This window comes from Salmo trutta, chromosome 9, assembly GCF_901001165.1.
Source record: "Salmo trutta chromosome 9, fSalTru1.1, whole genome shotgun sequence".
NCBI classification, from domain to species: domain Eukaryota; kingdom Metazoa; phylum Chordata; class Actinopteri; order Salmoniformes; family Salmonidae; genus Salmo; species Salmo trutta.
Genome location: NC_042965.1, coordinates 38,531,667 through 38,541,006, shown reverse-complemented (window position 1 = coordinate 38,541,006; position 9,340 = coordinate 38,531,667). Strand labels below are relative to the sequence as shown.

At 45.7% G+C, this 9,340-nt stretch overlaps 2 non-coding genes across 2 annotated transcripts; one reads left to right on the top strand and one right to left on the bottom strand.

Annotated features, from left to right (window-relative positions):
• Window positions 1-6,327: 6,327 nt before the first annotated feature.
• Window positions 6,328-6,399, bottom strand: trnaw-cca (transfer RNA tryptophan (anticodon CCA)). Its single transcript has one exon. It is a non-coding gene; the product is annotated as a tRNA-Trp (tRNA).
• A 211-nt stretch (window positions 6,400-6,610) lies between these two features.
• On the top strand, window positions 6,611-6,682 carry trnaw-cca (transfer RNA tryptophan (anticodon CCA)). Its single transcript has one exon. It is a non-coding gene; the product is annotated as a tRNA-Trp (tRNA).
• The last annotated feature ends 2,658 nt before the right edge of the window (window positions 6,683-9,340 follow it).

The following is a 9,340-nucleotide window of genomic DNA, read 5'->3' as shown; positions in this document are numbered from 1 at the left end:
CTGTAGTTTATAGGAGATGAGGGTGAAAATATACTGTTGAAAGGGATTGCCAACCCATACTGTAACCCACCAAGCATTTGGGTGTTGCTCTTTGTACCATTCGGAATTCTGTTGTAATGCAGGTCCTCACCAGACATCACCGGCAACAACGTCGCCTATGGGCACAAACCCACCGTCGCTGGACCAGACAGGACTGGAAAAAAGTGCTCTTCACTGACCAGTCGCGGTTTTGTCTCACCAGGGGTGATGGTCAGATTTGCGTTTATCGTCGAAGGAATGAGCGTTACACCGAGGCCTGTACTCTGGAGCGGGATCGATTTGGAGGTGGAGGGTCCGTCATGGTCTGGGGCGGTGTGTCACAGCATCATCGGACTGAGCTTGTTGTCATTGCAGGCAATCTGAACGCTGTGCGTTACAGGGGGAAATAGATGACAGGAAAACTGAGGGAGAGAGAAAGAGAAAAAATGGAGAAAGATAGAACGAGAGAGAAGGATTCATTCAATTTCATTATTTTTACTGGGTCATAGCAACCTCCTCAAGCCTCATACTGCGATCTACAAGCTGTGACCAGCGAACTGCGAGCGAATGCACGTCACCAATTACACACCTCTCCATCGCCATGGTTTCACTTCCTGTCCATGTGGCAAGTCGGCTCTGTTACAACGAAAAGCAGCCTGCCTGTCTGTTGGAAAGATACAAAATCTCCCCTCAAACCAAACCCTCCCCCACAGTATGACTATAACTCTTCTGAAGAAACCCACATGTAGGCTAAAACCACATAACAAAAACACAAAACTGCATCAAGTTAGTATATCCTTCAGGCTACACTCTTAGAAAAAAAGGTGCTATCTAGAACCAAAAAGGGTTTTTCAGCTGTCCCCATAGGACAACCCTTTGGAGAACACTTTTTGATTCCAGGTAGAACCATTTTGGTTCCAGGTAGAACCCTTTTGAGTTCCATGTACCCTTTACACAAAGGGTTCTACATGGAACCCAAAAGAGTTCTACCTGGAACCAAAAAGAGTTCTCTTATGGGGACAGCCAACGAACCCTTTTGGAACTTTTTTTCTAAGAGTATAGGAATCACATACCTAAATACTGCCTAGATATGTTTGAATGAAACCATTATTTATCTTTCAGTTACTTCAACCCCCATATACCAACTGTCATATCCAGAAGCACTAGCATATCACATAATGCACCAGGACCAGGATTCAAATTCTGGATCCCTGTCTCTATCTAGGAAAATGACCTTTCCTCCAGGCTACGATATGTTTGACTGGTTAAACAGTAAAGTAACTAAGCAAATGAAAGAGGAAGGGAGGAAGGAGGGGGGACGAACAGCCTGTCACTGTTTATTTTTTCACTTTTCTCTCTCACAAATGTTTTCTTTAAACAGACAACCCCCTGTGGCTTGGTTAAAAGTGCCTGTTTGTGCTTGTGGGGAAGAACACAGACAGTCAATGTGATCACAGGACACGCGCACGCACATACACACGCACGCACATACACACGCACACACGCACACACATACACACGCACACACATACACACGCACGCACACATGATTAAGCCTCCAAAGAAATGTGAAATCTTATTTGATTTTCGTGCAAACCACCCACTGATTTGAGACTTCCTGTAGAGACTAGTATAATTAATGTCAGAGCCTCTGTTTGTACAGTTTGTCCTATATCTCACCGTCAATGGACTGATGCAATATTAAACAGTCCTACAGTATTTTGAGCTTGTGGAACAAAGGTCAATAAGTCAAGGATCAATATGTGTTCTCTTTGGACTAATGATCTGTTTAATCTATGACTTGGAAGGTCACAGGACACAAACAACTCTTACTGGAAGGAGCTAAATTGGGTCAGATTCTACAGATTAAAAACTAGGGATGGATAGAAGCCGAACATTGCTTTATAACATACGTTGCACAAGCTAAGAACTAAAACAATGTAGTTAATTATTGTTTGAACCATAAATGAAAAACACTGAGAGTGCATAACCATACTGTCATAACCAGTGTCCAGCAGGTGGTGTTTCCCTGCCGCTCTCTGGGAATTTGGAACATGTGTCCTTGACTTTAACATGATTACTTCAGTCTCCTAGTTGTGAAGATAGCCTTTAGGTCAAGGGTGCCTGGCTGGCAAGCGAACTACTGAGCCACATGCCACTTTGAACTTGGATAAAGTGACATTTGGTTTGGGACTTGGTTGAACAATCATTTCACTATCATTCTTCTAAAACAGTGTTCCTTCACTACAAATTTTTGGAAAAATGTAAGGAAAAGGTTAGATTTGTTTAAAACAATTATGCAAAATGGAGGGCGGCAGGTAGCCTAGTGGTTAGACAGTTGGGCCAGTAACCAAAAGGTTGCTGGATTGAATCCCTGAGCTGACAAGGTATAAATCTGTCGTTCTGGCCCTGAACAAGGCAGTTAACCCACTGTTCCCTGGGAAGGATGTCATTGTAAATAAGAATTTGTTCTTAACTGACTTGTCCTTAGTTAAATTGAATAAAAGTATAATACCTGAGTCCACAGTGCCCTGAACTCTGTCAACAGGATTACAAACCTTTTATCAGTTGGACCGATTGAACTTCCAGGAAAACTACAGTAACTGGACATGGTATAGCTGCCACATGAACCATGACACTATGAAATGTATTTTATTATTTATTTGATTTAACCTTTATTTAACTAGGCAACTCAGTTAACAACAAATTCTTATTTACAATGATGGCCTCCTGCGGGACGGGGCCTGTTTTTTATTTTTTTAAATAAAACATGTAAATGTTCCCCATGTTGTTGTTGCTATGGTCACACATACACTCAACTGTCGTACCCCATCGGAACCCAGAATATAAGCTTGTTTTACTCCAATTTGTAAACAATGTAAATTTAAACAAACTCTCTATCACCTCAAAACATGGTTAAAACTATCATTTTGATATCATGGATGGTCAGTCCTTGCATCCATAGCTCTGTCTATGAATTTGAGAGTGATAACATTCCTCCAGCCTCATCCCTCAACTTTTGAGGACACTGCTTTGTTATTGTCTCAATGAAGGACTGTAGCTTTAAAGGTCCAATGCAGTCACAATTCAGTTTTTTTCCTATTTTGTAAAAGTGCGAGAAAAATTAATATGATCAGTGCTATTTCCTGATAGTTGCTGGTTGAAAAAAACACTTCACACAGAGCCTTGTAATCAGCAGGGCTTGCATGGGTGGAGATTTGGCTTGCCTGGTGACATCAAGTTAAATAGACCAATAACAAAGACAGTTACAAACCCCTCTGCCAATAGCAGCTAGTTTTCATCTTACATATCCCTCCCATTAGGCCCCTCACTCAGATCATTCCCAGACGGTACTTGCAAAATTCTTCTTTGAATTATTTTTTTTGTTGTTGCTCAAAAGCTATTTTGGATTCTTTATTGATCGTTTTAATGGAACACTATGACCATAGGGTACTTAATTGTTACCCAGAAATGATTTGGTATTGAGATAAAAACAGCTGCATTGGGCCTTTAATAACTGCAAACTTCACAGAACAGATATTTGGTTGAGAGCTGTGTTTTTCACCTTCATATTTCACATCACAGGCCAGCCTTTTGACTTCACAAACTTTCACACAACAAACATGCCTCTCTCTCTCCTGGTCTGCCAAGTTCACTTTCTCAACTAATCAGCAATAGAGAGGCCTTTCCATAATTGAAGAGTAAATATTGAATTTTCGGCGGCTGGCTTTGTTGTTGTGAGATTAATACAGTTGGCTAAAAAAGCACAAGGACACAGAATTGTGCAATCCGGAATATTCCAAATCAGGGTCACACAGAGTGTTTCTTGGTATTCTTAAACAAATCAACTTTAAAACAAAAGTATCCACCTCACACACATGGTTATGGGCTTTAAAAGAAGACACCTGTACCATGTCAGATATAGAGTTGAAATGTATTGCATTTTCCGTTTGCATCCCAATATTACACTTTATATACATCACAGAAGACTTAAATATAACAAAACTATTTGACATAGAAAACACCAGATTTTCTGTTTATTTTCTTTTTTACGTTTATTAATTATGAAATCATGATTATTTTTTTTCAAACAGTCCACCCATGAGGCCACTAGGTCATTTGAATGAAGGAAAAGGGATTCTAAACCCCCACAAGTGTTGCTAAAAACCAGCGAACAATATCAACTCTACTGACTTTCTCCTTGACCAGATCACGTGATCAAGGAAAAATGCCTGATCTTAACAGTGTGGTCTAGACCGAGTGCTCAGAACTGAACCTGAATGAGAGTTTAGGATGAAAGAGTTCTTGTCTCTCCTCATGTCTCCCCCCCTCCCCGTTTTCTGTCTCCATACCTCCCTCCTTCTCCGAGGTTAAGACATATCGGTTAAAAAAATTCCTGCAATGTGTGATGGATGCCCCTTTCCCACTCCCCACCCCCATCGCCCTCAGCTCTCTGCCCCTCTCCATTTTCCACTCACATCCCCCTCTCTCCCTCCCTCTCTCCCACAGAACTTTCCCCCTCTGGGTGTCTACAAGGCCTTTGACCCTACCCAGGGGCAGTTTACTCCCCCTCCCCCCATCCAAGGAGAAAACACAGAACAGCTAATCACAAAGGATAAGGAAGCTAGAAGGTTCTCTGCTGAGTCAAAACATTGGGGGAAAAGCACACAGCAGGAATGGTGATAACAAGTTATTTTATTCCATGCCTTCAGCAATATTTGGCAATTTTGGCATATGGTCTGAACAAGGGGATAAAAACACATAATCATGCTATTGAAATAACCTTGACCTCATAACAGTTATTTCATTATCACATAATTCACATTCATGATTTTCACATTCCTCCACACTCTAAAAGGGGGGTAGGCGGTAGGAGGGTAGGGGGAAGAGGGTAGGTGGTAGGGGGTAGGGGGTAGGTGGTAGGAAGTAGGTGGTAGGAGGTAGGAGGTAGGAGGTAGGTGGTAGGGGGTAGGTGGTAGGGGGTAGGTGGTAGGTGGTAGGAGGTAGGTGGTAGGAGGTAGGTGGTAGGTGGTAGGTGGTAGGTGGTAGGTGGTAGGTGGTAGGTGGTAGGTGGTAGGGGGTAGGGGGTAGGTGGTAGGAGGTAGGAGGTAGGTGGTAGGGGGTAGGAGGGAGGGGGTAGTAGGGAGGGGGTAGGGGGTAGGTGGTAGGGGGTAGGAGGGAGGGGGTAGGTGTTGGAGGTAGGAGGGAGGGGGTAGGTGGTAGGGGGTAGGGGGTAGGTAGTAGGGGGTAGGAGGTAGGTGGTAGGGGGTAGTAGGGAGGGGGTAGGTGGTAGGGGTAGGGTGTAGGTGGTAGGAGGTCGGGGGTAGGTGGTAGGTGGTAGGAGGTCGGGGGTAAGTGGTAGGGGGTAGGTGGTAGGAGGTAGGTGGTAGGGGGTAGGAGGGAGGGGGTAGGTAGTAGGGGGTAGGTGGTAGGGGGTAGAGGGGGGAGGGAGGGGGTAGGTAGTAGGGTGTAGGGGATAGGAGGTAGGGGGTAGGTGTTGGAGGTAGGAGGGAGGGGGTAGGTGGTAGGTGGTAGGGGGTAGGGGGTAGGAGGGAGGGGGTAGGTAGTAGGGTGTAGGGGATAGGAGGTAGGGGGTAGGAGGTAGGTGGTAGGAGGTAGGAGGTAGGTGGTAGGTGGTAGGAGGTAGGTGGTAGGGGGTAGGAGGGAGGGGGTAGGTAGTAGGGGGGAGGTGGTAGGGGGTAGGGGGTAGGTGGTAGGGGGTCGGGGGTAGGTGGTAGGAGGTAGGGGGTAGGAGGTAGGGGGTAGGAGGTAGGTGGTAGGGGGTAGAAGGGAGGTGGTAGGGGGTCTGGTGATAACAAGAGTTGCAGTAGTAGTAGTAACTTCTGACCTTAACCCCTAACCCCTAGCCTAGCTAACGTTAGCCACCTAGCGAGAATTTGTAACATATTGTAATGAACAGGCAGGGAGCAGGTCTCGAATCCTCGACCTTCAAGCCCGAAGTCCGGCGCGCTATCGACTGTGCCGCAAAAGCATGCTCGTCCGGCAGAGTCGATTTCCGCGCTTATAAACCCAGGGTCGTTACAATATCTTACATTTTGTCAACACGTAACATATAAAACAAATTGTATTTCGTAACATATACCAAACGGGCAATAGACATGAAACATAATAATAGATTTAGAAGGGGATGCTACAGCACCCCTACTTCCTGCAGCTATGTTGATATCCAGATACAATGTTAGCACTAGGTGTAAACGGGGGCTCTGTTGTCCCCTAAAGCCGTATATGTTCAGCAGCCATTTCATCTTTAATGCAATGAAACCCAGTTTTCATTCGAGCTCAAAATTATGACCCCGACGTGATTTGAACACGCAACCTTCTGATCTGGAGTCAGACGCGCTACCGTTGCGCCACGAGGTCAGATACTGTAGCTTTCTAACTGTCTAGCTTGTGAAAGTGCTGGTCGGCACAAGGTGGTTAGTATCTCATGACATACTCACGCCCGCGAAGCGCACGGAATGGTGACGCGACCAACCGCGCAGTGGCTATGGCATGTCGTTGATTTCCTTTCCTGGACAAAAGTTCGATGGTGCATTCTATGAAACGTCTCAGACGCAAGATGTACTTAGTGGACTTCGTGGCGCAACGGTAGCGCGTCTGACTCCAGATCAGAAGGTTGCGTGTTCGAATCACGTCGGGGTCAATCGTTTTGCGCTTTGGAAGAGAGTGGGTTTGCTCGAACCAGTAGTAGAGGTGGAAAGGCTACTAAAGCAACATGAAAAATAGAGGAAAACACAGTCTGTCCTTGCAGTCAGGAAGTATTATCATCAGAGAATGGTTTGTACATTCCAGGAAAGCTTAAGATGTTTTTCATATAGCCTGTTGTGTGTTGCTTATACAGCTGTACAAAAAAAAAAAAATTGACAGCTATTATCAATCAGTCTGTTATTATTATTGATGTAGCTGTACCTCGATGGCGACACAGAGGTCAGGTAAGCAAAACACCCAGGGCTGTAAGCCACCCAGCACCTTGAGGAAGACCTGGGGTCGCACCTTGGGGGTCCGCTCGTCTGCAAAGTGGATCAGTTTGTCCAGCACCCGGCCCACTCCTCGGTACCTGGACACCTAGCAGGCAGACTGTTCACAGGCAGGATGTATAAACAATGATCTACATACTGTATGCAGACATGCACAAATGACACGTATAAATACACTCAGAAACATACAGTACACACACAACTATATATACTTGTGTATGTGTGCATAGTTACCACACACACACACACCACTACCCTAACCATTCCCCCCGAAGCATACCTCTGGTCAACTTCCCAGGGGAAGCATAAGGAAGTATATTCTATGAAAGGGCCTCAGACACAACAACAAATCACAGGACTTCTTGGTGCAAAGGTAGCATGTCTGACTGTAAATCAGAAGGACATGTGTTCATGTTATGATACTTTTTTGCATGAAACAGAGAGGTGGCCAGAGACACACACATACACACAGATGAGGAAGCAGACACATTCCAACATTCAAATCCATGTAATGGGTATTACAGGCATCATCCCTCACGTTGTTGTTGCTGCTGCTGAAGGGAATTTCAGTTTTTTTTTACCTCGGTTATGGACTTGATCACATGACAAGGGACATGGGGAGATTGGATCACATGACGCAGGGACTGAAACCTCTGGATGCTACTGTCCAGCCTCTTTCTGTACGGAGAGAGAGGGAGAGGAGAGTGGAGCAGAGGAGAGAGAGGGGTGAGAGAGAAGGAGGGAGAGAGAGAGGGAGAGAGGGGGCACAGAGAGAGAGGGAGAGGAGAGGGGGCAGAGAGACAGAGGGAGTGGAGAGCAGAGAGATGGTGGAAGAGAGAGAGGGCAGAGGGAGGGAGGGGAGAGAGAGTGAGAGAGAAGGTGGAAGAGAGGAAGAGGAGAAGGAAGGAGAGGCGAGGAGAGGAGCGAGAGGGGGAGAGAGAAGGCGACACAGAGAGAGAGAGAGAGAGAGAGAGAGGGAGAGGAGAGCAGAGAGAGGGGGGAAGAGAGGGAGAGGAGACAGAGGGAGAGGAGAGGAGAGAGAGGGACAGAGAGAGAGGGGGTATCTGTCAAAAAAATACTTGAATCAGTTATAGAATTCTGCAAAAATATCCTCAGTGTTCAAAGTAAAACACCAAATAATGCATGCAGAGCAGAATTAGGCCGATACCCGTTAATTATCAAAATCCAGAAAAGAGCCGTTAAATTGTACAACTACCTAAAAGGAAGCAATTCCCAAACCTTCCATAACAAAGCCATCACCTACAACCTCTCCCTCAATGTGAGCAAGACAAAGGAGCTGATCGTGGACTACAGGAAAAAGAGGGCCGAACAGGCCCCCATCAATGGGGCTGTAGTGGAGCGGGTCAAGAGTTTCAAGCTCCTTGGTGTCCACATCACCAAAAACGATCATGGTCCAAACACACCAAGACAGTTGTGAAGAGGGCACGACAATGCCTATTCCCCCTCAGGAGGCTGAAAAGATTTGGCATGGGTCCCCAGATCCTCAAAAAGTTCTACAGCTGCACCATCGAGAGCATCCTGACTGGTTGCATCACTGCCTGGTATGGCAACTGCTCGGCATCTGACCATAAGGCGCTACAGAGGGTAGTGCGTTCACAGTAATGAGGTGACAATGAGGTGAGTTGTGACCAGAGCTAGATTATCAGAAAGGGGATAAGGGTTGTTTTTGGACAGGGTCGTAATGAGCTAGACAGTGGTCAGAAAGGGGAAGGGGCATATCCGTAGGGGTGGTGATAAATAAACAAATAATAATAATAATAATATCATATAATAATAATACAATACAAATAAAAAAGTGAAACAGGCCTTTATTAATCCTGGGCCAGCTCCTCTGCTCTTTCCTCATAGACTGTCCTTTATTAATCCTGGGCCAGCTCCTCTGCTCTTTCCTCATAGACTGTCCTTTATTAATCCTGGGTCAGCTCCTCTGCTCTCTCCTCATAGACTGTCCTTTATTAATCCTGGGCCAGCTCCGCTGCTCTCTCCTCATAGTCTGTCCTTCATTAATTATGGGCCAGCTCCTCTGCTCTCTCCTCATAGACTGTCCTTTATTAATCCTGGGCCAGCTCCTCTGCTCTCTTCTCATAGGCTGTCCTTTATTAATCCTGGGTCAGCTCCTCTGCTCTTTCCTCATAGACTGTCCTTTATTAATCCTGGGTCAGCTCCTCTGCTCTCTCCTCATAGACTGTCCTTTATTAATCCTGGGCCAGCTCCGCTGCTCTCTCCTCATAGGCTGTCCTTTATTAATCCTGGGCCAGCTCCGCTGCTCTCTCCTCATAGTCTGTCCTTTATTAATCCTGGGC